The sequence below is a fragment of the Sminthopsis crassicaudata genome, chromosome 2, assembly GCF_048593235.1.
Source record: "Sminthopsis crassicaudata isolate SCR6 chromosome 2, ASM4859323v1, whole genome shotgun sequence".
Lineage (NCBI taxonomy): Eukaryota > Metazoa > Chordata > Mammalia > Dasyuromorphia > Dasyuridae > Sminthopsis > Sminthopsis crassicaudata.
In genome coordinates this window covers 184797426-184824845 of record NC_133618.1, presented here as the reverse complement: position 1 = coordinate 184824845, position 27420 = coordinate 184797426, and positions in this window count along the sequence as shown.

Genomic DNA, 27420 nt, shown 5'->3' with positions numbered 1-27420 from the left:
TAATTTTCTCCTCAAAGTTAATATAATAAAAAGTGCATTGGTTATCAATTCAAAGCATTTGAAGTCATTAATTGTCTAGTTCTGTGTCCTTTGGTGTGTCATTTAAGTTTTATGAGACTCAGTTTATTACCTGTAAAATAAAGAGATTAGACACCTTCTATGAATTCTATAGCAATAAGTATGTAGCAATATATATCAAAGCTGAATGAAGTGTAAATACAGGATATGCAAAATCAGGAAGCAAGGAATCAGAAATAGTGGGTACAAAGTGCTAATCCTCAATTACAGAGTTTGTCACAAAATAGCATTCATTTAAGCATGGCTATTTTTATGGTTCCTCCAATTTATTGGTGATTCTCATAAATAGAAATATGAATTCCACCTAAAAATCCTCCAAGAATAACTAGGATATATGCATTTTACATAGATAAATGGCATAATCCCAGGCAACTTTCCTGTCAAACTAAGACTAGTAGTAACCTAAAATCAATATTCATTTATTTTTTTCACATTTTTCAAAGGGTCATACTCCTGATAAATCTTTTTAAAATGTACCTGTAAATATATGGAAATAAAACACAATTTCTTTGTAACAATATTGGTCAATAATAAATATTACAAAAATAATCCTCCGAAATGCTAGTATTGTATACAAATATTCAGGTGCATATGTAGGTATAAATATACTCAGATTCACATAAACATGCTTTTAACAAACTATTGGCTTAAATAGTCTTTTACACTTACAGTTATTATTAAATAAAGATTTATACCTTTGCAATTAAAACTTTCCTGTTTACATAAAACAGATGGATTTTGGAAGTCTATCTTTAGGATTAAAGCAAAATATGCTTTGAGTAAGTATATTCATATCCTTCAGTTTTCATCAATAAGAAAGCTTAAAATCTAGTCTGATATTTGCTGTTAAATGATTTAACAGTTAGCTTTAGTAGAGGCCTATCTTTCTCCTTGATTCTAAGAGCTCCCTCCTAATCTTCAGCCAGTAGAAAGGTGGATGTTTGAATGAATGTCTCTGCCTCTGAGAATGAGGTGGTGGGCTTCTGTGGGCTTGGCCCTGAGAGCTTCTTGCTTATATTTCTTCCCGACTTGTGAATCTCTTCAACTTATGAATCTCCTCAAGTTGTGAATCTCCTCGAACTCCTTTAAAGGTGTAAACTTCTTTAAAGGTATGTACTCCTTTAAAGATGTGAACTAAGCACCTTGTTTCAAGTTCTGGCCCATAACAAAAATGTTTTCTAATGGTAAATGTTGAAAACTGTCTTTGCATGTATTTTGAAAATAAAAAGCCATTACAGAAACAGGTATTCCAAATTTCATTGTTTTGTCAATTTTATTTTTTCTATTTTTCCAAAGTGTTACTTAAAAGACAGATGAAAAAAAAAAAAGCATTTTTCCATCTTTACAATATTTTCTATTGTCAGTCAGACAAATACTATTTCTCAGTTTTCATGCTGAAAACAGTAAACATCATGGTATGCAACTATACAAATGTATATCATATTAATAATATTAGGACATCTTATTTTATGTTTGCTATTTTTGTGGCAAAATTAAATAGAAATGACAAATACTACAATTGTAAAAATGATTATTATATAAATGATTTTTCATCAAATAATATAATGTGCTATTCCTTTTGAGTAAGGATCATAGAAGTCAGAAGTAGGAGAAATCTTAGAGACAATTTAGCCCTACAATGCATATTTACATATATGTGTGTGTGTATACATGTGTGTGTGTGTATCATAAGGGGCAGACACATTTACATGTAACACCCCAGAAAAGATACACCAGTAAGTTTTCAGTGTGTCCACTCAAATAACTCCTATGCCACAAACATTTATTTTGTTTTTTTTTTTCAAGTACCCAAAGAATAAATTTATTCAATTAATCAATAAATAAACAAATCAACAAAACTAAGTAAGAAACTCTGTTCCAGAGTGTAGAAATATACCCAGAAAAATAAAAATATCTTCTGCTTTACAGGAGCTTCCATTTCATGGGGATGTATGTGGGAATGTCAAATACAGAAAAATTACAAAATAATTACATATTAATTAAAAACAAAGCTGAAAGGAAGGACAGTAGAAATTAGGGGATCAGTAAAGCATTTTTTATAAAAGACAATTCTTAATCTGAAATTGGGAGGAACCAAAGTAGGGCAAGTAGAGAGTAAGTTCCAAACATGCAGAATAAAGGGATTTAATAAAATGGGATACCACATAAAGTGACAAAAATTATATTTTTTTCATAATTTTTCATGGGTAATTTTTCATAATTTTTCCTACCATCTTTGGAGGAAGACACACAATAAGAAAAAAAATAATAATCAGGAAGAATGTATATACATACACACATACACATATATAGGTAGGTGAACTCTCGTTTCCAATACTTCAATAAAATAGGTAACACTTCTCTTTGTTACTCTCTGAAATGTGTTTCATTTCCTCTCTCTCATGGATGTTGTGTTGTCTCAATCTAATAGTGACTAAGATTATCTCTGTTGTAGCTCTTCTTAAGTATTTCTTGGCTCTCTATTCTCATATATTAAGGTTATAGAGATTATACAATTTCTTCCCAACAAAGATAGACTAAACATTAAGTCCAGAGTCAAGACTATGAACAACCATATGAATATCAGGGCAGTAATCCAATTAGACTAAAGTTAAGTCCTTTTTTGTTGTTCATTTTATATATTTATGTGCCTCATGATGATTTGAAATGCATGAAAATATGAAATTGCCAAGTTTCTAATTTCACCAAAATGGGATTTCTGAGTTGGCAAAGTTAAATGTTTCAACAAGTCTATCTCTTTGGTAGAGGTTTTCACAAACCAATCACACACATTGAAAATGCTAAAACACTGCTCTCTGAAACATTTTGAGGGGACATGTTGAATTTTAGATTTTAAATAGCCAATTGGTCTTTCCCTCATTACTATGGCAGTACTCTTATACTATCTCCAAAACTGTGTTCTAACCAATATCTGAAAAGAAGAGCATATGGAGGGTATTGAATTGTTTTTAAAATATAATGCCTTTCCTAACAATTAAGCAGCATTTTTTTATACAAAGGCATTTTCCCCTTCTCTTTATGCCCATTTCTTTTTATTTTTCCTTTTTTCACATTGTTGAAATATTAAAAAGTTAATCAATTTCTTGATTATATTTAGGTGAGGAGGTGTCTGTTTACAATTTGTCTTAGGTATTATGTGTGCTTAGTTAAAGGAAAAAAAAAAAAAAAAGATTGGCATAGACTTCTAGGCATGATCTTATTATGATGTTAAGAATCAGCTTAAGTCAAATAGTCACCCAAAAAGCATTTAATAATTTTTAAAAGTCAAGTCTCTCGAAGCTTTGAATTTCATGTATGAGTTGCTGCCAGTTTGTAAAAAATCTCATTTGTATTGAGGTACCCAGAATTATATTCTTGCCCAGAAAAATAGTGCTGCTGATTAAAATAGTCTAAAATTGTATTTGTGTGTGATTTTTATAGATATAAAGAATTGCTATCACTTGCTGCATAAACTATCTATCTTACCTTTTTTTTTCCTTTTTTGCAATGATAAATTTTATATTTCCCACATTGCTTAAAAGATTATTTTCCTGGACCACCATTTATGTAAATTTAATATTTCATGAAGAAGAATCTCCTAACATTCAGTATTGCACACACACATTTCTAATAGTCTTATAAGTTTTAATTAATTCTTTGGAGTCACTAGAGATCATTTTGCTTCCATTGTTCCTTTATTCTTATATATTACTTAAGTAACACAGCCCAGTATTATTTGTCACAAGAGCAATTAAATGATCTGATTATTGTTCCAAATATTGTTTTGTAAAACCAAATCTCATTTTAATGAGGATTGATCAGAACAGATAGATTGACCTGAACTAATTTCTGTAGGGATACTATTTTGTAAATTTTAATAAATTTAAGGAATATCATTTATTATTACAAAATAATACTAGCATGTGGAATTTGTATAGCATTTTTAGGGATACAAAACTCTTTACAAGTAATTCATTGTAATCTTAGGTATGTATTATCAATATCATCTTTATTTTATTGGTATCAATTTAATAGTCAAGTATTAATATGAGATTAGGGGTCAGGAGAAAAGATAAAAATACATAAACCTGAGAATTTTTAAAATAAAGATGTTAATGAAATCCATGGAAAATGAAGAAAACACTAAGTAAATAGAAATCGCCATGTGAAATGCAATAAAGGAAAAAAAAAAAAAGGGGAAGGGCTCATAATAGTACCTTGAATGGAAAACTTAGAAATAAGTATGTGACCTGGATAAAGATCCATCAAAGGAGACTACAGAACAGTCAGAGAAGTATGGTGGATACCTATTTCTATTTCTGTTTTTATTTTTCTACTTTCTATTTATATTCTATAGAATACTTCCATGTCTAATATTTTTATTTTCTATTTCTATTTTATTTTCAATTTCTATTTTAGAAATATTTCTATTTCTATAGAAATTTTCAATTTCTATTAAAAATTTCTATTTTTATTTTTCTATTTCTGTTTGGTACTGTTTCTAGTACCAAATCGTTTTCATGACTTCTGCTTTATAATATAATTTAATTTTTGTACTGCTAAGGCACCATCCTTAGTAATTTTTTCCCATTAATTCCCTAGTCATTCTTGACCTTTTGTTCTTCCAGATGAATTTTGTTATTTTTTCAGTTATAAAACATACTTTTTTGGCAGTTTGATCCATATGACACTGAAAAAGTAGATCAATTTAGGCAGATCAATTTAGGTCATTTTTATTATATTGGCTCAGACTAACCATGAGTGATTGATATTTTTCAAATTGTTTAGATTTTACTTTGTGTGAAAAGTGTTTTGTAATTGTGTTCATATATTTCTTGGGTTTGTCTTGGAAGCTAGATCCCCAAATATTTTATTGTGTACACAGTTATTTTAAAAGGAACTTCTCTTTTTATCTCTTGCTGATGGGTTTTGTCAGTAATATATAGAAATTCTGATGATTTTGCAGGTTTATTTTCTATTTTATATCCTGCAATTTTGCTAAAGTGGCGACTTGTTTCCAAAGATTTTTGGATGATTTTCTAGGATTCTTGAAGCATCTCATGATATAGTCTGCAAAGAGTGATATTTTTATTTCCTCATTGCCTATTCTAAATCCCTTAATTTTGTTTCCTTTTCTTATTGCTATCTTATTTCTAGTACAATGTCGAATAACAGTGGTGACGATGAGTACATGATCCTTGTTTCATCCAACACTCTTGACATTCACCACTTTCACCATACCCACATGTAGGTCTAGACAATCGTCTCCATCAATAAAGAGACATTCACATGGATATACAAGGGATACTTGAAAGAAATAAAATAAGTAGCTATTGATGGAATGGGAGATTTTACCTGGTTCAACTTTAAATAGTCTAAGAAATATCACCTTGAATAAAGCCTCAGTAATGTAACAGATTTTTTTTAAACATAAGGATTTATAGACAATCTTCCCTTTCTTGTTACCGTTCAAACATCAATACTTAACCTTATTTTAATAGAATTTACAGTGGTTCACTCTTTATCTTCCCAGAAACTCCTTTCTCTTAGGTCTAGTCATTAAAATATATTTAGTCCCTCAACCATAATTAAAAGCAAAAGTCTATTTAGATAAAGAAAAACATGGAAATCTCAAGGAGCATTTGATATGGATGGAATATAATGCAGCAAATCTCTGATTTGGATGACAAAGTTCTTATCTTCTTTATGGTTAACTAGGTCTATTCCCTAGACATTACTTCTCTGCACATCAGTGTGAACTAATGAAAAGACAAAAGCAGGACTTAACTTACCAAAATTAATTTATCAGACTCTGTGTTTTAGTGATGGATCATGGATGACTTGATGAAAAGTAGAAAAGTTTCTACTAGCTCTTAAGGATAATTGAATAGTGAGTCCACTAAGGAAGAATAGAATGTTTGTTTTGATACAGTAAGAATAGGGTTGAGATTAGATAATACACATTTGTAGAGGAACTAATTGACACGGTTATGTGATTTTCTCCAGCTTTATTCAATAAGATGTGAACAGAAGGGAAGGAGATAGATTGTTGAACTAATCTAGTGTTGCAGACTAACAAAATATGATTAGCAATTAGACAAGTGGAAAAAGCAATGAATAGTGAAAGATAGAGTAGATTTTAATTCATTCACCAAAGGGTCCAAATAGGGTAAAGAGGATAGAGAATATAATCAAAGACATTGTAATTGGTCTGGGAAAGAAATGTGCACAAAGAATAAAGGATAAAGGACAATCAGAATTCATAAACAAGGTTTCCTGCTATGCCCTTTTTTCACTATACATACATTATAAATTATTATATTATCAGTAACATTTATATTAGACCTAATAAAAAAGACAAAGAGAAATAGAGAGATAGAGAGACAGAGACAAAGAGAAAGAGAGAGACAAAGAGATTAAAAAAAAAAAAACAGAGAGGAAAAACAGAGAGGGAGAGAGAAAGATAGAGACAGTATTTTATTTTTTTCTAATTACATATAAAGATAATTGTTAACATATATAAAATTTTTTGAGTTCTTAATTATTCCTCCTCCCTCTCTCACCACCCTCTCTCCAAGATGGTAAGCAATTTAATATGCCTTATGTATGTGCCGTCATGTAAAATATTTTCACATTAGTCATATCATGAAAATAGAAACTTGCTACACAAGGAAAATCAGAAAAAGAAAAAAAAAAACAATCAAGCAAACAACAATAGAAAATGTGAAAACATTAAGTTGTGATCTATATTCAATCCCCATAGTCCTCTCTCTGGATGCAGATTGGCTCTTTCTATCACAAGTCTTTAATAATCATCTTCAAGTAGTTGATTACTATCTTTATTTACTCAGGCCCTAATGTTCTATTTCAATCTTGCATCAACAACAACACATTATACTCCTGCAATGGATATTTCATAGACATGTTCAAAAGAAAATAATCATCTGTCCCCTAAAAGTGCTTCTCTTCTTAAAATCTGTTTTGTTGCAGAGACTATCATTCTATAAATCATCCTGGTTTACAATCTACTATTAATTCCAAGTGTTCTACTCTCTTTTCACCATAATACACAATTTATTGTGATGTTTTATCAATTCTTTCTATAACATCTCTTAGAAAAATCCTCCTTTCTCCACTGACATGACCATGACAATAATTCAGTTACTCATCAACTCGTTTGTTCTATTGAAATAGCCTTCAAATTAGGTTTCCTCCTTCCAATATTTCCTCTTCTCAATCCTTTCTGAATAGAGCTTCTGAAATAATCTTTCTACAACTCAGGTCTGCGAATATATATCTTCAATTCTAAAATATTTAGTAATTCACTACTGCTTCCAGGATAAAATATTCACTCCTAACTAGTAATTTACCACAATTTGTCCATGGTGTATCATTACAAACTGACTTCACATTATAATGAATTATTTGTTATTACCCCAAACAACTTTCCTTCTGTCATTTTGCATTTGCACAGCTAATGTCTTTGATTGGAATGGGACTGTTTTATAACTAATAGATCAATTGAAAGGTGCAGGGCATAGAGAGTTGGGCCCAGACAGGAAGACCTGAATTCAAATCAGCATCAGGTGTTTATTAACTTAAATATTGTTAAGTCACTTAAGTCACTTAAATTTTGTTGCCTTAGTTTTGTTATCTGTAAAATGGGGATAATGACAGCACTTTTTTTCTCAGACTTTTTGTGAGAAGCAAATTAAATTGTAATTATTAAATATCTCAGCATAGTAAAGATTACATGTGTTTACTATTTCTAATTAGCTATCTTTCTTATCCTATCTCTTAGAATTCTTTATTTACTTGAAGACTCATTGAATATGACATCTCAAATAGAATGGCTTTCCTGATCTTCCCAATTAATGCTCTTTCCCTCATCAAAATTTCTTGTATTTACTTATTTGCTTACATGGTATATCATCCAATAGAGTATAAGCTACTTGAGAGAAATTATTTTTAAAAATCTCTATTGTATTTGTAGTGTCTAAAATAATACATTAGTGATAGCAAGTATTTATTAAATACTTGATGCATTGTGTTAAGATGGTTACCAGTTCTCTCATATGATGGATACTTGCAGAAACCAGAGTGATTTACATTATTTTTCTAATATCATTCAAGTAGAAATGATAGATAATGGTTCATTTACTCTCAGATCAGGTAGTGCATAGGTTCTACATTTTGAAATTATTATTTTATACTATATTTAAGAAAAATAAAAAAATTACCTTTTAAAGATGTTATGGAAATAAATTGATCTTGTTCTTTGTGATCTACCCAGGAAAGGGATGAAAAGTACTAAGTAAGACAACATATAGCAGAAGTTTCAAAAGATGAAAACAAAGTTTTACGGTGACAGTAAAGCATAGTGACTTCAGTACATTTCAAATATGTAGTCAGAGAATAGGTAGAAAATTGGCCCAGAAAATTGAAAACTGAACAAAAGGCCAGGGAAAATTGCCCCAAATGGAAGCTTCAAACTGTAGGAAATAATATATGTGAAGGACCAGAGGGACTAAGGATGTGAAGTTCACAGTGTAATATTGGCTGATGATATCAAAAGCAAAATATCCAAGTTCTGACTGTTCTTGAATTAAAGGTCCTGATACATAATGAGGAACATGAACCCCAAGAGGATCTGGTGAAGCAACCAAATGTATTTTAGTGCACCTAAAGGTAGAATGATGCATCCTAGCTCATAAACATGGCACAATATCTGGGCTAGATGAAATCCATTGCTTTTTAGTCCCTAAAGCTTCTGCTTCATCCTGGGCATCAAGCAAGTGATTGTACATTATTAGAAAAGTCAACAAAAGAAAAATCTTGGGCACAATATTTCAGAACTTAGAATTTATTCAACAAATATTATTTATATGCTATGTGCTGAGTATTATGAAGAGTACTGAGGCAAATGAAAAAGTTCAGTATAATAATATTTAATTATTTTTACATTTTAAGGAAAAATAATAACAAAGTAGAAAAAATACTGTATCATAAGTCAGGAGACAAGCTTAAATAGGAGCTCTGACACTTAGCTATGTGACCTTGGATAAGTTATTTCACAATTCTAAGTCTCAGTTTCCTTATTTTTATGTAGAATAATAAAACTTGCCATTCCTATTGCACAATGTTGTTATAGAAGACCAAGGAAGACAGGCAAATAAGTTATAGAGCTTATTTTTTAATACTTTCAAACAAACTTTCTATTTCTTTGATGTTTTATCATGAAATGAAGATGACTGTATCCATTTTATCTTTTTATTTTTACCATTTAGCACTATATTTAACATATAGTGGATGCTTCAAAAATAGTTGCAGACTGATTTGTTTGTCACTATAATGCTAAACCTATATACTTTAAGAGCAAACTGAAAGGATTTGGAATATACGCACCTGTTCTTAAACTTGTCTAATTCTATTTGAATAAGCCAGGTTGACTCCAAGGTGATAATATTTTAAACAATGTGCATTCATGAAGATCATATTCAAAAAAGGGAAGTATTAAGATCTATATTAGTGGACAGCATAATTACACTAAATAATGAATAATTAAGGTATTTTGGTATTTCATTCTAATTCAGTTTTTATTTTATAAACTGGCACATAAAATATGTTAGTATCAGAGAATATAAAATAATGAGGAATAACATAAGAAATTAATGATAATTGCACATTATAAGAAATTTACTTTAAAAGATAACAAATCTAAATTAAAAGTAAATGTTCCTTCATAAAAAAAAAAAATCATTTTAAAATAGCATTACCCTTACACATCAATCTTAGTAACACTCATAAGCTGATAATTAAAATTATATTTCCTTAATATGTTTCAAATTTTACTGATTTTTTCTTGAATAATACCTTCCATTTTTATAACACTTGATCTTGGAGAATGCATTTATGCTTCTTTTGAAAGTAAGACATTGATCATTTCTCAAATTAGTAAACAAAGGAAATTTTTGGTATTTGTTATTTTATAGTTAAGAAAAAAGAAACTGGAGGGGGCAGAGCCAAGATGGCAGAGAGGACACACACTTCATTCTGAGCTCCCTTCTACCCTCACTACTAATTACCAAATTCAGCCTCTGAAAGAGTGCTTGACTGGAAGAATACACAAATATTGGGAGTACAATAAATTACCAGCAAAAGATAATCTGGAAGATTGCCAGCAAAGGTCTGTCTAGATCAGGCAGGAGAGAGGAGGCCAGCATAGGCAGGGAGGCATAACACAGAGGCTAGCACACAGTGAGCAGATCAGGGCTGGGTACAGTGTCCACTGGTGGAGAATTTGCAAGGAGGACTCTCCCACAGATTGGCTGCTCTGCTTTGGTTGCAAAGCAGTAGATGAACAGAGAAGTTACACAAACCCAAAAGGTAGGGTTACTCCAAAAAATGCCATAATTTCATAGGACCTGGCCACATCCACCCAGCACTGGGAGTGATTCAGTTCGACCACAGCACAGCTGCACAGCCACATTCCACAGCATGGGCCTTTTCCCCAGGTTGTGGCTCTTCTGTAGTGCATCACTCTCTGTAACTGGTTTGCAGAATAGCTACTGTCCATATATCTCTGTTCTTTACAGGAAGCTGAGAACCTCCTTGTCCTGAAGGCAGACCCCAAAGGCTTTTAAAAAGTGAGTAAAGAGGGGCAAAGCCAAGATGGTGGAGAGGACATACACTTCATTCTGAGCTTCTTTTTACCCTCACTTACTAATTACCTAATTCAGCCTTAGAAATAGTGCTTGACTGGAAAAATACACAAATATTGGGAGAACAACAAATTACCACCAGAAGATACCTTGGAAGATTTCCAGAAAAGGTCTGTATTGATCATGTGGGAGGAGGCTAGTGCAGGCAGGGAGATAGAACATGAAGACTAGCCCATGCTGAGCAGACTAGGGACTGGTGTATTCTTCATGGGGGGAGAACTTGCAGGGAGGACTTTACCACAAGTTGGCTGCTCTGCTTTGGTTGCAAAGCAGTAGATCAGCAGATAAATTACACAAATACCAAAAGTACAGTGTACTCCAAAACCCAAGAGTTAAACAGGACCTGGCCACACTCACCCAGCACCGCAAATGACTCAGCACAATCACAGTAAAGCTGCACAACCACTGATAGGCACAGTGGGGCTCTTTTCAAGGTAGCAATACTTCTGCAGCACGTGGTCTCTCTTCACATCCTGTTAACAGGAGAACTAGTATTCTTCTATCCCTACCTGTAGAGGAAGCTGAGAATCTCCTTGTCCTGAAGGCAGACCCCAAAGGCTTTTTAGAAAATGAGTAAAAAAGCAAAAAAGAGAGCAGATTTCCAACCTTGAAGAGATTAATACCAGACAGTCTCCAGACAAAAACCCAAAGGGGCATGTAACTTGATTCCCAAAACACAAGGCTCTCCTAGAAGAAATTTTAAAAATCTTAAAAGACAGCTAGAAGAAAAATGGGGAAAGGAAAGAGAAGGTATGCAAGAGAGTACAGAAAAGCCTTAGAACTCATTAAAAGAAATATTTGAAAAAGAATACAATTCCCTGAAATGTGAAATGGAAAAGGTAAAGAACTCCCAGTAAAGTAAAATTTGTGAATTGGAAAAAGAAAATAATTCATTAAAAAATAATTAGTGAAATTGAAAAAAAAAAAAAAAAACCCTCTATAGAGCAAAACAATTAACTCAATTGGGCAGAATGTTGGAGGGGATGTGGGAAAACTGGGACACTGATATATTGTTGGTAGAATTGTGAATACATCCAGCCATTCTAGAGAACAATTTGAAACTATGCTGAAAAAAAGTTATCAAACTGTGCATATCCTTTGATCCAGCACTGTTACTACTGGGCTTATATCCCAAAGAGATTTTAAAGAAAGGAAAGGGATCTGTATGTGGAATAATGTTTGTGGCAGTCCTCTTTGTAGTGGCCAGAAACTGGAAACTGAGTGGATGCCCATCAATTGAAGAATGGCTGAATAAATTGTGGTATATGAATATTATGGAATATTATTGTTCTGAAAGAAATGACTAGCAGGGTGATTTCAGAAAGGCCTGGAGTGACTTACATGAACTGATGCTGAGTGAAATGAGCAGGACCAAGAGATCATTAAAGTATGCTTCAACAACAATACTATAGGATGATCAATTCTGTTGAAAGTGGCCCTCTTCAACAATGAGATGAACCAAATCAGTTCCAATAGAGCAGTAATGAATTGAACCAGCTACACCCAGCAAAAGAACTCTGGGAGATGACTATGAACCACTACATAGAATTCCCAGTCCCTCTATTTTTGTCTTCTTGCATTTTTGATTTTCTTCACAGGCTAATTGTACACTATTTCAAAGTCCAATTCTTTTTGTACAGCAAAATAACTGTATGTATGTATACATATATTGTATTTAACTTATACTTTCACATATTTAACATGTATTGGTCAATTGTATTTAACTTCAGAGAAGCTGAGCATTTTCTTCCAGGGAAGAAGATGAACATTCAATGAAACAGGTGAATTACAAATTTATTCCAAATGAAAAAAACAGAACTAAAGAAAAAATCTGACCTCCAAATATTGGACTTGAGAGAAGCATAAAAGATAAAAAGAAATCTTGAGAACTATATTTCTGTTACAGGCATACATAAAGAGTATGTGTATAATCTGATTTTACTGTTATAATATTTTTAAAAAGGGAAGTAGAAGTGGAAAGGGGATTGTATCAGAAAAAGGGAAAAGTGGGCATAAAAAGAGGGAAATGACATCCCACAAAGAGGCAAAGGAAACTTATCATATCTGAGGGAATTGAAGGAGGGGGAAGAACACTGTATGAATCTTACTCATATCAGATTTGGCTCAAAGAGAAAATATTAGATATATTTTGTTTATAGAGAAATATCTCTCACTTCATTAAAAAGTGGGAGAGGAAAATATTGAAAGGGAAAAGAGTAGGCAAAATTGAAGGGAATACAGAAAAATAAGAGAAAGGTATAAAAAAGGGAGAGGGACTCAAAGGAGGTAGGAGGAATTCTAAAGAGGGAGAGCTGTGTGAGGCAAGTGGTGCCCATAAGTTTACTACTAGGGGAGGGAGGTAAGATGGGAAAGGAAAAGAAAAGTATAATCTGGGGAAAATAAGATGGCAGGAAATACAGAATAGGTAGTTTTAACCATAAAATGTGAATGGGATGAACTCTCCCATAAAGCAAAGGCAGATAGCAGATTGGATCAAAAGCCAGAATCCTATAATATGTTGTTTACATGAAACACATTTAAAGCAGGGTGATACATACAAAATAAAGGTAAAAGGCTGGAGCAGAATCTATTATGCTTCAGGTGAAGTAAAAAAAAAAAAAAAAAAAAACAGGGGTAGCCATCCTTTGATCAAGCAAAAGCAAAATTTGATCTAATTAAAAGAGATAAGGATGGAAACTATATCTTGCTAAAGAGTAGCATAGATAATGAAGCAACATCAATAATAAATATATATGAACAAAGTGGTATAGCATCTAAATTCCTAAAGGAGAAGTTAAGAGAGCTGCAAGAAGAAATAGACAGCAAAACTATAATAGTGGGAGATCTCAACCTTGCACTCTAAGAAGTAGATAAATCAAACAACAAAACAAATAAGAGAGAAGTTAAAGAGGTAAATAGAATATTAGAAAAGTTAGGTAAAGATCTTTGGAGAAAACTGCATGGAGACAGAAAAGAGTACATTTTCTTCTCAGCAGTTTATTGAACCTATACTAAAAAGTTGACCATATATTAGGACATAAAGACCTCAAAATTAAATACAGAAAGGCAGAAATAGTAAAAGCATTCTTTTCAGATCATTATGCAATAAAAACTACATTCAATAAAAAGCTAGGGGTAAATAAACCAAAAAGTAATTAGAAACTAAATTATATCATCCTAAAGAATGAATGGGTGAAACAACAAATCATAGATACAATTAATAATTTTGCCCAAGAGAATGACAGCAATGAGACAACATACCAAATTCTGTGGGATTTAGCCAAAGTGGTAATGAGGGGAAATTTTATATCTCTAGAGGCTTACTTGAATAAAACAGAGAAAGAGCAGATCAGATTGGGTTTGCAACTTAAAAAGCTAGAAAAAGAGCAAATTAAAAACCCCCAATGAAATACTAAACTTGAAATTCTAAAATTAACAGGAGAACTTAATAAAATTGAATGTAAAAAAAAAACTATTGAATTAATAAATAAAACTAAGAGTTGGTTTTATGAAAAAAAAAATAAAATAGATAAATCTTTGGTAAATTTGATTAGAAAAAGGAAAGAGGAAAATCAAATAGTATTAAAAATGGAAAGGGAGAACTTTCCACCAATGAAAAGGAAATTAGAGCAATAATTAAAAGTTACTTTGCCCAACTTTATGCCAATAAGTTTGATAACCTAAGTGAAATGAATGACTGCCTTCAAAAATATAGGCTACCAAAATTTACAGAAGAGAAAGTCAATTGCTTAAATAGTCCCATTTTAGAAAAAGAAATAGAATAGGCTATTAATCAACTCCCTAAGAAGAAATACACAGGACCAGATTGATTTATATGTGAATTCTACCAAACATTTAAAGAAGAAATAACTCCAATGAAAAAATAGCGAATGAAGGAATCCTACCAAATTCCTTTTATGACACAGATATGATACTGATATTTAAACCAGGTAGTTTGAAAACAGAGAAAGAAAAGTATAGACCAATCTCCCTAATTAATATTGATCCAAAAATCTTAAATAAAATATTAACAAAAAGATTACAGAAAACATTCCCAGGATAATACACCATGACCAAGTAGGATTTATATCAGGAATGTAGACGGGTTCAACATTAGGAAAACTATTAGCATAATTGACTATATCAATAACCAAGTTAATAAAAAACATATGATCATATCAATAGATGCAGAAAAAGCATTTGATAAAATCCAGCATCCATTCCTATTAAAATACTTGAGCGTATTGGAATAAATGGAATTTTTATTACAATAATCAGTAGCATCTATTTAAAAGTGTCAGTAAGCATCATATGTAATGGGGATAAACTGTAACTATTCCCAGTAAGATCAGGAGTGAAACAAGGTTGCACACTATCACCCATTACTGTAATGTGCTGTTGTTTCTAGAAGCTGCCAATCGCTCTCTGGGAGGAGATCTGCTGTGTCAACTCAAATCTCTCGGACAGATTCTTCTTCCTGTAGAGAGCCTACTTCCCTTCCTGCAGAGAGCAGCCTCAAGTCTGGACCAGAAACAACTTCCTTTTTCCTCCAGAGCTGCTCTCTTTATCCTCCCAGAGAATGGGTGTGAGATAATGCAAGGGCTTCTGGGAAGAATTACTTCAACCAATGAACTTGCTCCTCCTAAGCATGCAAGCTCTTCCCCAGGAAAGGCCAGAACTAGAGAATTGTCAAGTACCGACTTAGCACTTAGTAAGAACCTAATATCTCATTATCTCATTACCACTTAGTAAGAACCTAACACATTACTATTCAATATTGTATTGGAAATTCTACCCTTGGCAATAAGAATTGAGAAAGAGATTAAAGGAATTAGAGTAGGTAATGAGGAAACCAAATTATCACTCTTTGTAAATAATGTGATGGCATACTTAGAGAACCCCAGGGATCCCACTAAAAAGCTATTAGAAATAATCCACAACTTTAGCAAAGTTGCAGGATACAAAATAAATCCACATAAATCATCATCATCTTTATACATCACTAACAAAATCCAACAGTAAGAGATACAAAGAGAAATTCTATTTAAAGTAACTGCCATGGTAAAAAATATTTGGGAATCTATCTGCCAAGGGAAAGTCAGGAACTATATGAGCAAAACTACAAAACACTTTCCACACAAATATAGTCAGCTCTATCAAATTGGACAAATATTAAGTGCTCTTGGATAATTTGAGTGTATATAATAAAGATGACAATACTACTTAAAATAATCTATTTATTTAGTGCTATACAAATCAGACTCCCAGAAAACTATTTTAACTTAGAAAAATTTATAACAAAATTCATCTGGCAGAGCAAAAGGTCAAAACTTTCAAGGAAACTAATGAAAAAAAAAAATCAAATGAAGGTGGCTTGGCTGTACCAGATCTAAAACTATATTATAAAGCAGTGGTCACTAAAACTATTTTCTATTGGCTAAGAAATAGACTTTTTCATCAATGGAATAGGTTAAGTTCACAGGACAAAATAGACAATAACTTTAATAATCTAGTGTTTGACAAACTCAAAGACCTCAGCTTTTGGAAGAAGAATTCAGTGTTTGGCAAAAATTGCTTGGAAAATTGGAAATTAGTATGGCAGAAATTAGGCATGGACCCACACTTAACACCATACATCAAAAAAGGTCAAAATTTATGATCTAGGCAAAAAGAATGATATTACAAATAAATCAGAAGAACATAGGATAGTTTACCTCTCAGATCTGTGGAAGAGAAACAAATTCGTGACCAAAGAAGAACTAGAGATCATTATTGATCACAAAATAGAAAATTTTGATTATATCTAATTAAAAAGTTTTATACAAACAAAACCAATGCAGACAAGATTATAAGGGAAGCAATAAACCGGGAAAACATTTTTACAGTCAAAGGTTGAAACTATGCTAAAAAAGTTATGAACCTGTATATACCCTTTGATTCAGCAGTATTACTACTGGGCTTGTAACCCAAAGTGATCTTAAAGGGAAAGGAACCTGTATGTACAAAAATGTTTATGGCAGCCCTTGTTTTAGTGGCTAGAAACTGGAAATGAAATGGATGCCCATCAATTGGAGAATAGCTGAATAAGTTGTGTTATATGAATGTTATACAATATTATTGTTCTATAAGAAATGACCAGTAGGATGATTTCAGAAAGGCCTGGAGACACTTACATGAACTGATGCTAGTGAAATGAACAGAACCAGGAGATCATTATACACTTCAATAACAATAGTATATGATGATCAACTCTGATGGATGTAGCTCTCTTCAACAATGGGATGAACTAAATCAGTTACAATTGTTCAATAATGAAGAGAACCTGCTACACCCAGAGAAAGAACTATGGGAAATGGGAAATGGGTGTGAACCACAACATAGCATTTTCACTCCTTCTGTTTTTGTCCACTTGCATTTTTGTTTTCCTTCTCAGGTTATTTTAACCTTATTTCTAAGTCTGATTTTTCTTATGCAGCAAAATATCTGTATGGATTTGTACACATATATTGTATTTAGCATATATTTTAACAAATTTAACATGTATTTGTCTACTTGCGATCTAGAGGAAAGGGTGGAGAGAAGGAGGGGAAAAGTTGGAACAGAAAGTTTTGCAAGAGTCAATGCTGAAAAAATTACCCATGCATATATCTTTTAAATGAAAAGGTATAATGAAAAATGTTTTAAAAAGAAAAGAGAAAGTACTACATTATCAAGGAAAAGCATTATCAACTTTCCATACTAACCAGGATGTAAAACAAACCTGTTCATTCTTACCTTTCTTCTAGCATTAGAATATTTTGAGATCAATGATCTCAAGTTGGGCTATTACAGTAGGAAAACTGGAAATGTAATGTAACAAATGCTCTCAATTGAAATAACTTATGTGAATAACTTTTCAGGCTTCAAATTTTTATACAAAAGTTAGTTATTATTATCATTCTTAATTATCACCAAGACAATAACACTGTATATTGAGATCTGTTGTATTCACACACAAATGAGGTCAGACCAGTGTGAAGTTCGGTCTAGCTCCCTGGAGGCCTCAGAATCAGCCAGAGTCAGTATAAACAAGTCTTTGGTCTTTAGAGGAAAAAGCGAAAGGGATGGATAAAACTGCCACAAGTTCTCCACCAACTTCCCTTGTCCTCCTCCTCTTCCACAGTAAGTCTGCTAGTCTCATTCCACCCTCTAATCCTTATCTACAATTCTCTTATTAATCCCTTCAGAAACTATATCATAGAGGTATCAAGCATTCAATAAAGTCAACAAATTAACAAGAATATTTTAAGTATTTACTATATGCCAGAAACTGTGTTAAGTACAAGGGATATAAAAAGGCACTTATTCTCCACTCCAACTTAAAAAAAAGTTATCTGCTCTTAAGGAGCATCTATTTTAATGTAGAAGATGACAAATAATAATAGCTATGTTTATACTTGATATATTCAACATAGACTAAGGTAATCTGAAAGTAAAAGAACAAAATAAAACAAAACAAAAACTTAAACAAACCCAAAGGAAAAAAATCACAATAAAAAAAAAAAAGCAGGAAAATTCTCTTGTAGAAGATGAGTTGAATCTTGAAGAAGATCAGTGAAGTGTTGAGGTAGGGATATTGAAGTAGGGATTTTTTTTTAATTTATGTCAATCAATAAACAATTAGTCATTAAGTTTCAACATTGTATCAAATAACTATGTTAAATACTAGGGGCACAAAAATAAATTTTAGCTAGTACTGTCTCCAAGGAGCTTATATTCTTTATAGGGAAAGTGTGTTTATATGAAAATAAATGCAAAAAATAATAATAATTATGAGGGTAAGTATGTGGTAGCAGCTTTGGGGTTCAGGATCTTGTCATTCAAAAAGAGGGAACTTGGTTAAAGAAATAGTGTACTCCAGGCATAGGAGACAGCTCATGGAAAGGCAAACAGTAAAGTTTAATTTAGTTTCTTTGCATAGTATATGAAGGATAGTATACTATAAGAAGAATGGAATGATAGGTCAAGATTAAGTTTTCCAGATTTTTATTACCAGAAGAGTTTATATTTGGTTTTAGAGTTGGCATTTTCTCAGTAGGGGAGTAACATGATCAGATTTCTGCTTTGGGGAAACTAGTTTGTCAGAAAAGATGGAACAGAATGAGGAGAGGCTTAAAACAGGGATAACAAACATTTTTCTATTAATCTTGGCCATGATATGGACCTAAAGTAGAATAGAAACTATGTAAATGCAAAGAAGGGGACAGATGCAAGAGATGTTGTTGAGATGAAATTAATGAAATTTGTAACTGATTAAATATGTCAGATGAGTGAGAGCTAGGAGTCTGTATGATACTTAGTAACTTATTTACCTGGGCATTCAGAAAGATGATTGTACTTCAAAAAAAAAAAAATAAACAAATAGAGCAGTTGATAAGAGTGATGGGTTTAGAACAAAAGATAGGGAGTTTAGTTTTTGACATATTAATGGAATGTCTGTAGGACATCATTTTAAATACCAATAGGCAGTTGTTGATGAAGCACTGTGTTCAGTTCATGGTTGTGGGCTGTTTATAGAATATTTTGTTTGAAATATTCAATAAGTTGCTACTGATCCTCAGTCCAGATACCATAGTAAATATACATATGACTATATAAATGTCAAGACCATCTTCATAGATATGATAACTTATAATTTGAATTGAAATGCTAATTAAATCCATAGGATTTGCTGAGTTTCAGGGATCAAGTAGAGAGAAAGAAAAGAAAAAGGGCTCAGAAGAGAATCTTGGGACATACTTGTAATTATGGATAAAGATATGGAAGATGAATTACCAAGTGAGATTGAGAAGGAGCAGTTGGACAGATAGGAAGGGAAACAAGGGAGAACAGTGTCATGAAAGGCCAGAGAGGAAGGGTGATCAGCAATATCATATGATGCTAAGAGGTCAACAAGAATAAGACTTGAGAAAAGATTCTCATATTAGGGAACTTAATGATCATTGTTAATCTTAGAGATAATAATTTGAATCATAAATCTGGGGATGAGATTAAAAGGATTGAGGAGTAAGAAAAGGAGAAGTAGATAATAAGTGCATATAGCTAGAGTTTAGGAATTGATTTGAAAAAGGAGGAGAAATATAGGACAAAATCTCAAGGAGGCAGTGGAAACTCAAAAGAATTTCATAGAATAAGTTACACTTGGATGTGTGTTGGCAGTAGGGAAGCAATAAAAACTGAAGGAGAAATTAAAGAAAGTAAGACAGAGAGAAAGAGAGAGGCAGAGACTACTTATTAACTGGTGCATAATATGTCAGGCATGGAACTGGGAAGACACCTGATTTTAAATCTGATCTCAGACTGTATGATACTTGACAAGTCAGTTAACCCTGGTTACCTCAGCTGCTCATTTGTAAAGTATCTGGAGAAGGAAATGGTAAACCACTCTCCAGTATCTCTTCTAATAAAACCCTTAATGGGGTCACAAAAGGTCAGACATGACTGAAATGAATGAATAGCAATAACACCACCAAAAACTAACATATATTTCTTCTTTGACTTTACCCTTCATAATTCTTGTTTTTCTAGGTCAGGTGCCACTTCCTTCATGTAGCCTTCTCAGTTCACCATATTTGTTTTACTCCCATCCATTCATGCTTTTTTTTTTTTTTACTTCTTCACATATTAGATATCCCTATCCCACTAAAATGCAAGCTCCTTAAGAACAGATCTGTTTCATTTTCATCTTTATATCTCTAATGCCTGAAAAACTCTATGATAGAAACTTTAATGCTATAAAAAATGGGCTAGACAAAATAACAATGGATATGTATATATATATATATATATATATATATATATATATATATATATATATATATATATTGTATTTAACATGTATTTTACCATATTTCACATGTATTGATCTACCTGCCATCTGCGGGAGGGGGTAAGGGGAAGAAGGGGAAATGTTGGAACAGAAGGTTTTGCAAGGATCAATGCTGAAAAATTACCCATGCATATAGCTTGTAAATAAAAAGCTATAATAAAAAAATAAAAAAGTAAAAAGTGGGCTAGAAAAAACAAAAACAAAAATATTGTTCCAGTCTTAATTTTGATATGCTAGTGGAATGACCAAGGATAAATACGAGATGTCCAGAAAAATCAGTAAGAGTATAAGTTGTAGATGAATCAGAAACTTTCATTTGAAATCAGTGAAAAGAATTTGCACATCAAGAATTCCCCACACTGATGAAATCACAGGTCTGAACAAAAAAAAAATGATAATAATAATTTTGAAAGTAGATTGCAGAATTTTTTGCACACAATTAGGTGCTAAATATAGGATTAATTAATTAAATTAAATAAGAGTAGAAATCTGAGAAATCACATAGATTTATGAGAAAGACGTAGATTTATGATTGATAAAATTGTTGATGATAAGAGCTATTCAAAAGTCAGATGTGCTGATTTGAGAAGTAGTGACTTCCTCTTCAGTGGAGATATTCAAGCAGAAATTTGATGATCACTAACTGGCTATGTTTTAATAAGATTTTTTTTTTCTTTTCAGTAAATTCTTGGACTGGCTACTGGCTAAAGTCCCTTCCAACTTAGGAATTACATTATTCTGTGATCCTTTGAATATTCACTAAGACCAGAATTAAGCAATTTATCTGTTTCAGGGTATGAGGTAAAGAATGGGGCATACCTTTGCTTCAATGGTTTTCCTCTTAATCTAATTCAAGGTGTTGTTTTTGACATAGTTTGATGTGCTTTGGGTACTAATTACATAGGTCACATTTTTCCAGAGAATAATCAGACACTTCCTAAGTGACCCATGTCACTTTTTGTTCTTTTCTCAAGAAAGGGATCAGAGTAACAATGGTAGTGTGTCTTGCATAAATTATGCCACTGAACAGGATAATTAGGTCAGCAAAATTCAAGAACTGTCAGCAATTGGGAAGAAATGTTCTTATCACCATGAAACTTTAAGTTAAAATGAATGAACTTTACAATATATTTTTTAAATGACCAGGTTCCTTTAAATGGCTAAGTACAGTGTTCACAATGAAATCCTACCAATAATGGTGAATATAAACTTCTCAAATTGGTCTCTACAGACAAGGTGCTGGGATGGACTTAAATGTCTCACATTATGTAGATAATTAAAATTCAGAATAGAAAAACATGACCACTTCAATTTCTACAAAAAGGGACCAGTTACTTCAAAATTGGAGTCTGACTCAAGAATCCCAATTGAAGGTATTTTGAGTCCCACAGTAACATAGGAGACAAAACCCTGGAGAGAATGATGAGACACCATATAACCTAAGCCTCTAAATCACAAACTGTATCATAATCATTTAATAGTCTCTCTGCAGAGTTGAACGTAGAGATTTCTGTGCTTAGTAAAAACACCATTAAACCCTTCCTAAAGGAAGGACTATGATGGCAATCCTCAGTTAAGAATGGAATATGATGCTATCTATTTGGAAAAGACAAACATTATATATCTCCAACTTTATATGATGTTGAGATTCCATGAGCATTTATGAAAATACTGTTAATGGAGAGAAAGAGATAAAAATACAGAAGCTTTTTGTTTTAGCTAAAATTTCTAGACACCTTGGTATTGAAGCCTATGAGAAAAAAGGAATGGGTAGAGTGGGAAAATCTTATAGTTACTAAGCAGATAGAATCTTTTAGGGACAGACTTAGAAGTTGACCTTACGTTCAAGCCAATTGAAACCTTTAAAAGTATTATGAAAGAATATGACTTCTAGAAGATATTTATGGATAAGATCATCCAAATTCTTAATCTTATAATTAAGATCTAAGACTTCAGGGAAGACAAATTACTTATCAAAGTCATATAGAGAATAGATTGTTCAAATGCTATTGAAACTGAGATTCATATAATATGAAGCCAAATAAAGCTCCAAGGTTCAAACTCAGAGGAGTTAAAGATTAAAGAGACCTTACAGAAAAAAAAAATAAAACAGAACCCCAAATGTAGTATAAGAACATAATCCTTTTACCTTTCAGTCCAGTGCAATTTCATCTTCATTATTGAAACTGGCTTTAATATGGGTAGTGGGAATTTATTTATACTATCTACCTCCTGGCTTTTCTTTTCTCTCTTTCAAGAAAATAGACTTCAGGATTGAAATGGGATAAATAATGACTGCCTCCTTAACTTAAAGATGGATAAGACTATAACTACAGTCTTGCCAATCATAACATCTGCACTTTTTCCATTATCGTTTGTACCTGGGAAATTAATCTATCAAGTAGAGAGCATTAAACACCTATTTTGTACCAGGTAGTATGCAAGGCAATGGTGATACAAAAAAAGAAATGAAGTATCACTCTTACATCAAAAAATCTTTTATTTTAATGGGAAAATAAATTATATATTTACAATTATACAAAAATACACATGAAGTAGATGCAAAGAATTTGAGAGGTTAGCAGAAGGAAGCATTGAGTAGGGTGTGATAGGGAAAATCTCATGTAGCAATTGAATTTAATGTTGAAAGAAATAAAGAATTGCAAGAAGTGTAAGTGAGAAGGGAATACAATTCAGGTATGGGGTCATCCAGGACAAAGGCACTGAGGTGCAGATGTGTCGAGGATCACAAGCCATAATTTCAGGAAGATCATAGCATTGCCTTCTTACCTCTACTGGAATTGCTGCTGTACTTGAATCAGTTCTCCATCACCTATTTACTCCCAAAGATCAGCACAAATATGTATATATTCCTTGTGCCTAGAGGCTGGCACCAGTATATATATATATATATATATATATATATATATATATATATATATATATGTATATATATGCATCAACAGGATGTGCTTGGCATAAGTCTGATAAATTCCTATCAAGAATTACTTCACATAAACCAGAGACATAAGGCAGGGATCACCACAAAACACAACTATAGAACAAAGACATTAATGAATTAGGCAGGAGCTGTGTATAGGTTGAACAGTAAAATGGACTCTGTTTTCATGAGTTGGGTGTCCTACCTCTTCATTCCTAACTTAATTCAGAGACATAGAACAGGACTCATGTCTCCAGACATCTTGATCTGGACATAGATGGAGTATCAGGTATTAAGGAATAGCAAGAACGTCTGCATGGATGAAATAGAATGGAAGTAATGATAAGAACATTATTGTGGATTCAGGTTGTATGGAATATCTCATACCAAAATCCTAAAGGTAATAAAGAATTTACAGAGTAATGAGGTGACATAAACTAATCTGCACTTAAGGAAAACCATTTTGACATTATTGCAGAGGATGGATTAGAGCAGTGATTCTTAATAATTTTTCCCCTTGAATGCTTTCAATAATAACAATATAAAAATGTGTTGAATACCTCTAGGGCATTTAATATACCAAGCTTAATATTATTTTTTTAATTTATTCATTAAATGTTAACAATAACTACAATACTAACTTTTGCCCCAAAAAACTTCAAATTAAAATTTACATCATATTATTCTAATTACAACATAGAAAAAATGTACCTATAATCATGAAAATTATAAAGGTAATAATAAAATAAAAATGTATTTTACATGGAACATTCTAAAGGAATTAAAAATTATCCAGAAAGATTCTACATGCTTACAACTCTATAAGATTACATATTAAATTTCTTTATTTTACAAATATTGCTGAACATAAATCACATTTTAATGGAATTAATTATATCTTAGAAGATATTTACCATAACAATAATCACATAGAAACTTAATTTTGATTAAAGATTTTAAATGTTTAACTCAGCACTTGAGTTATAAATATAATCCCTTATCATTTATTTCTGCATTTGATTTAAAACAAAATTGAAATTAAAAAAAAATGTTGACTCACACAAATATGTGGGGGAGAGTGGAAAGAGAATTTTACAGTTTCTCTTACAGAAAGACAGAAATTCATTTGAAAATGATATTTAACTGCCTAATAAATCATTGAAAAGGTATAACTAGTTATAAAATATTTATTTACTTTTCTGTTTACTAGTAATAAACACTGTATTAAATTATGAATATACCTAAAATTCAATTTCATCTATTTATTTTTAAAATAATTAATTAATTAATTTAATCAATTTTTACAAAAGTTTTATACATAGGTAATTTTCCAGCATTAACAATTGCAAAACCTTTTGTTTCCCTTTTTTTCCTTGCCCCCCTGAACCCCCGTATTAAACTTATGGGCATCACTTGCATCATGCAGCCCTCCCTCTTTAATATCTCTCCCTCCTCCCTTTAAATCCCTTCCCTATTCTTGTACACTTCCCTTATTACCCTTTTCCTTTTCCCTTTTCCTCTCCCACTTTTTAATGAGGTGAGAGAGAATTCTCTGTAAAACAAATATGTGAATTATTTTCTCTTTGAGCCAACTCTGATGAGAGTAAGATTCACACAATGTTCCTCCCCCTCTCTAAATTCCCTCAGATATGATAGGTTTTCTTTGTCTCTTTGAGGGATGTAGTTTCCCTCTTTTTATCTCCCCTTTCCCCTTTTTTTGACACTATCCCCTTTCCATCTACTTCCCTTTCTTATGTTACATCAGTAAAATCAAATTATACATGTGGTCTTTATGTATAGCCACAACAGAAATACAGTTCTCAAGAGTTTCTTTTACCTTTTTCTACTTCTCTTGAATCCTATGATTGGAGATCAAAATTTTTGTTTAGATCTGTTTTTTTTTCCTTAGAAACAAATGGAATTCACCTGTTTCATTAAATGTCCATCTTCTTCCATGGAAGAAAATGCTCAGCTTAGCTGGGTAGTTTATTCTTGGCTGCATCCCAAGGTCTTTTGCCTTTCAGAATATCAGGTTCCAGGCCCTTTGATTCTTTAATGTGGAGGCAGCCAGATTTTGAGTGACCCTTATTGTGGCACCTAGGTATTTGAATTGTTTTTTTATTTTTTTTCCTGGCTGCTTTTAATATTTTTCCCTTAGTCTGATAGTTCTGAAATCTAGCCAAAATATTACATGGAGTTTTTTTTGTTTTTGTTTTTGTTTTTGTTTTTGTTTTTTGTTTTTTTAGGGTCTTTTTCAGAAGGTGTTTAATGAATTCTTTCAATGCCTATTTTACCTTCTGGTTCTATTACCTCTGGGAAGTTCTCTTTCATGATTTCCTGTAAAATAGTATCTAGGCTCTTTTTTTCATCATAATTTTCGGGAAATGCAATAATCCTCAGATTATCTCTCCTAGATCCATTTTCATGTCTCTTGTTTTTCCAAGTAGATATTTAATGTTTCTTTCTATTTATTTCATTTTTTTAGTTTTGCTTGACTGATTCTTGGTGTCTCAATGAATCATTCATTTCCATTTGTTCACTTCTGATTTTAATGCGTTATTTTCTTCATTAACTTTTTTAAACTTCTTTTTGAATATGTCCAATTGAGTTTTTAAATGAGCTGTTTGGCTCTATGGAATTTTTTTTCCATTTCACTAAATTTGTTTTTAGTGAGTTATTTTCTTTTTCTAATTCACAAATCCTACTTTCCTGGGAGTTCTTTACCTTTTCCAATTCACAAATTCTGTTTCCCTGCACTTCCTGGGAGTTTTTTACCTTTTCTAATTCACATTTCAGGAAGTTGTTACTCTCTTGCACAGCTTCTCTTTCCTTTCCTCATTTTTTTTCTAACTCTCTTTTAAGGTTTTTAATAGTCTCTTCTAGGCGCCTTTTGTGTTGGGGACCAACAATTGTCCAGACACTGTCTGCTATTAGTCTCCTCGGGTTTGAAAATCTGCTCTTTTTCTGTATAGAAGCTATCAATTGTATTTTTTATTGTTTTACTCATTTTTAAAGCCTGTAGGGTCTTTCTTGAGGGCCAGGAGGTTACCAGCTTCCTCTGCAGAACAGGGATAGGTATATGGATGGCCTGCCAACTGGCAACAAAGAGTGGCCAGGTACATGAGTGCTCTGGAAAATAGTTCCCCAATGGAAGTGACTCAGGCCTACACTGCCGAGCTATGGAGGTGCCCTGCTAAGAACCCTGATGTGCAGATTAATGACTGCCATGAGGCAAGAGGTTGAGCAGTAAAAGTGTCACTATCCCAATCCAAAGCCCACTGTGGGCCTGTGGGGTATTTAGCAGTTACCCAGCAAATAGTCGACCAAGGCACTGGAAGTGGTTCTGCCCAGGGAAGCACAGTAGGGTTGGGGAAGTTTTATTGCCCTATGCCAAGCCCCCCACTGTGCAGATTAGAACCTGCCCCGGGCTTTACCCCCCTGCCATGTAGATTTGTAACTGCCCTGGTCATGCTGCAGAATGCAGCTGCACAGTTGTGCTGATCTATGCTGAAGCACTTCCTGTTTGGGGGTGGGTACAGCCAGATCTTATTAGGTTCTGTGTTTTTAAGAGTACCCTGTAACTCTGGCTCTAATCTCTCTGCTGTCCCACTGCTTTACAATCAAGGCAAAGCAGTCAGCCTATGGCAGAGTCATTTTTACTACTTTTCCAGCTACCCCATCCCTGGTCCGCTCAGGATGCCAGTCTTTCCTATCTCCCTTTCTGTGCTGGTCTGTTCCTGCCCCTCAGGACAAACCTGATCTGGTGATCCTTCAGATTATCTTCAGCTGGTAAGTTGTTGTACCTTTAATCT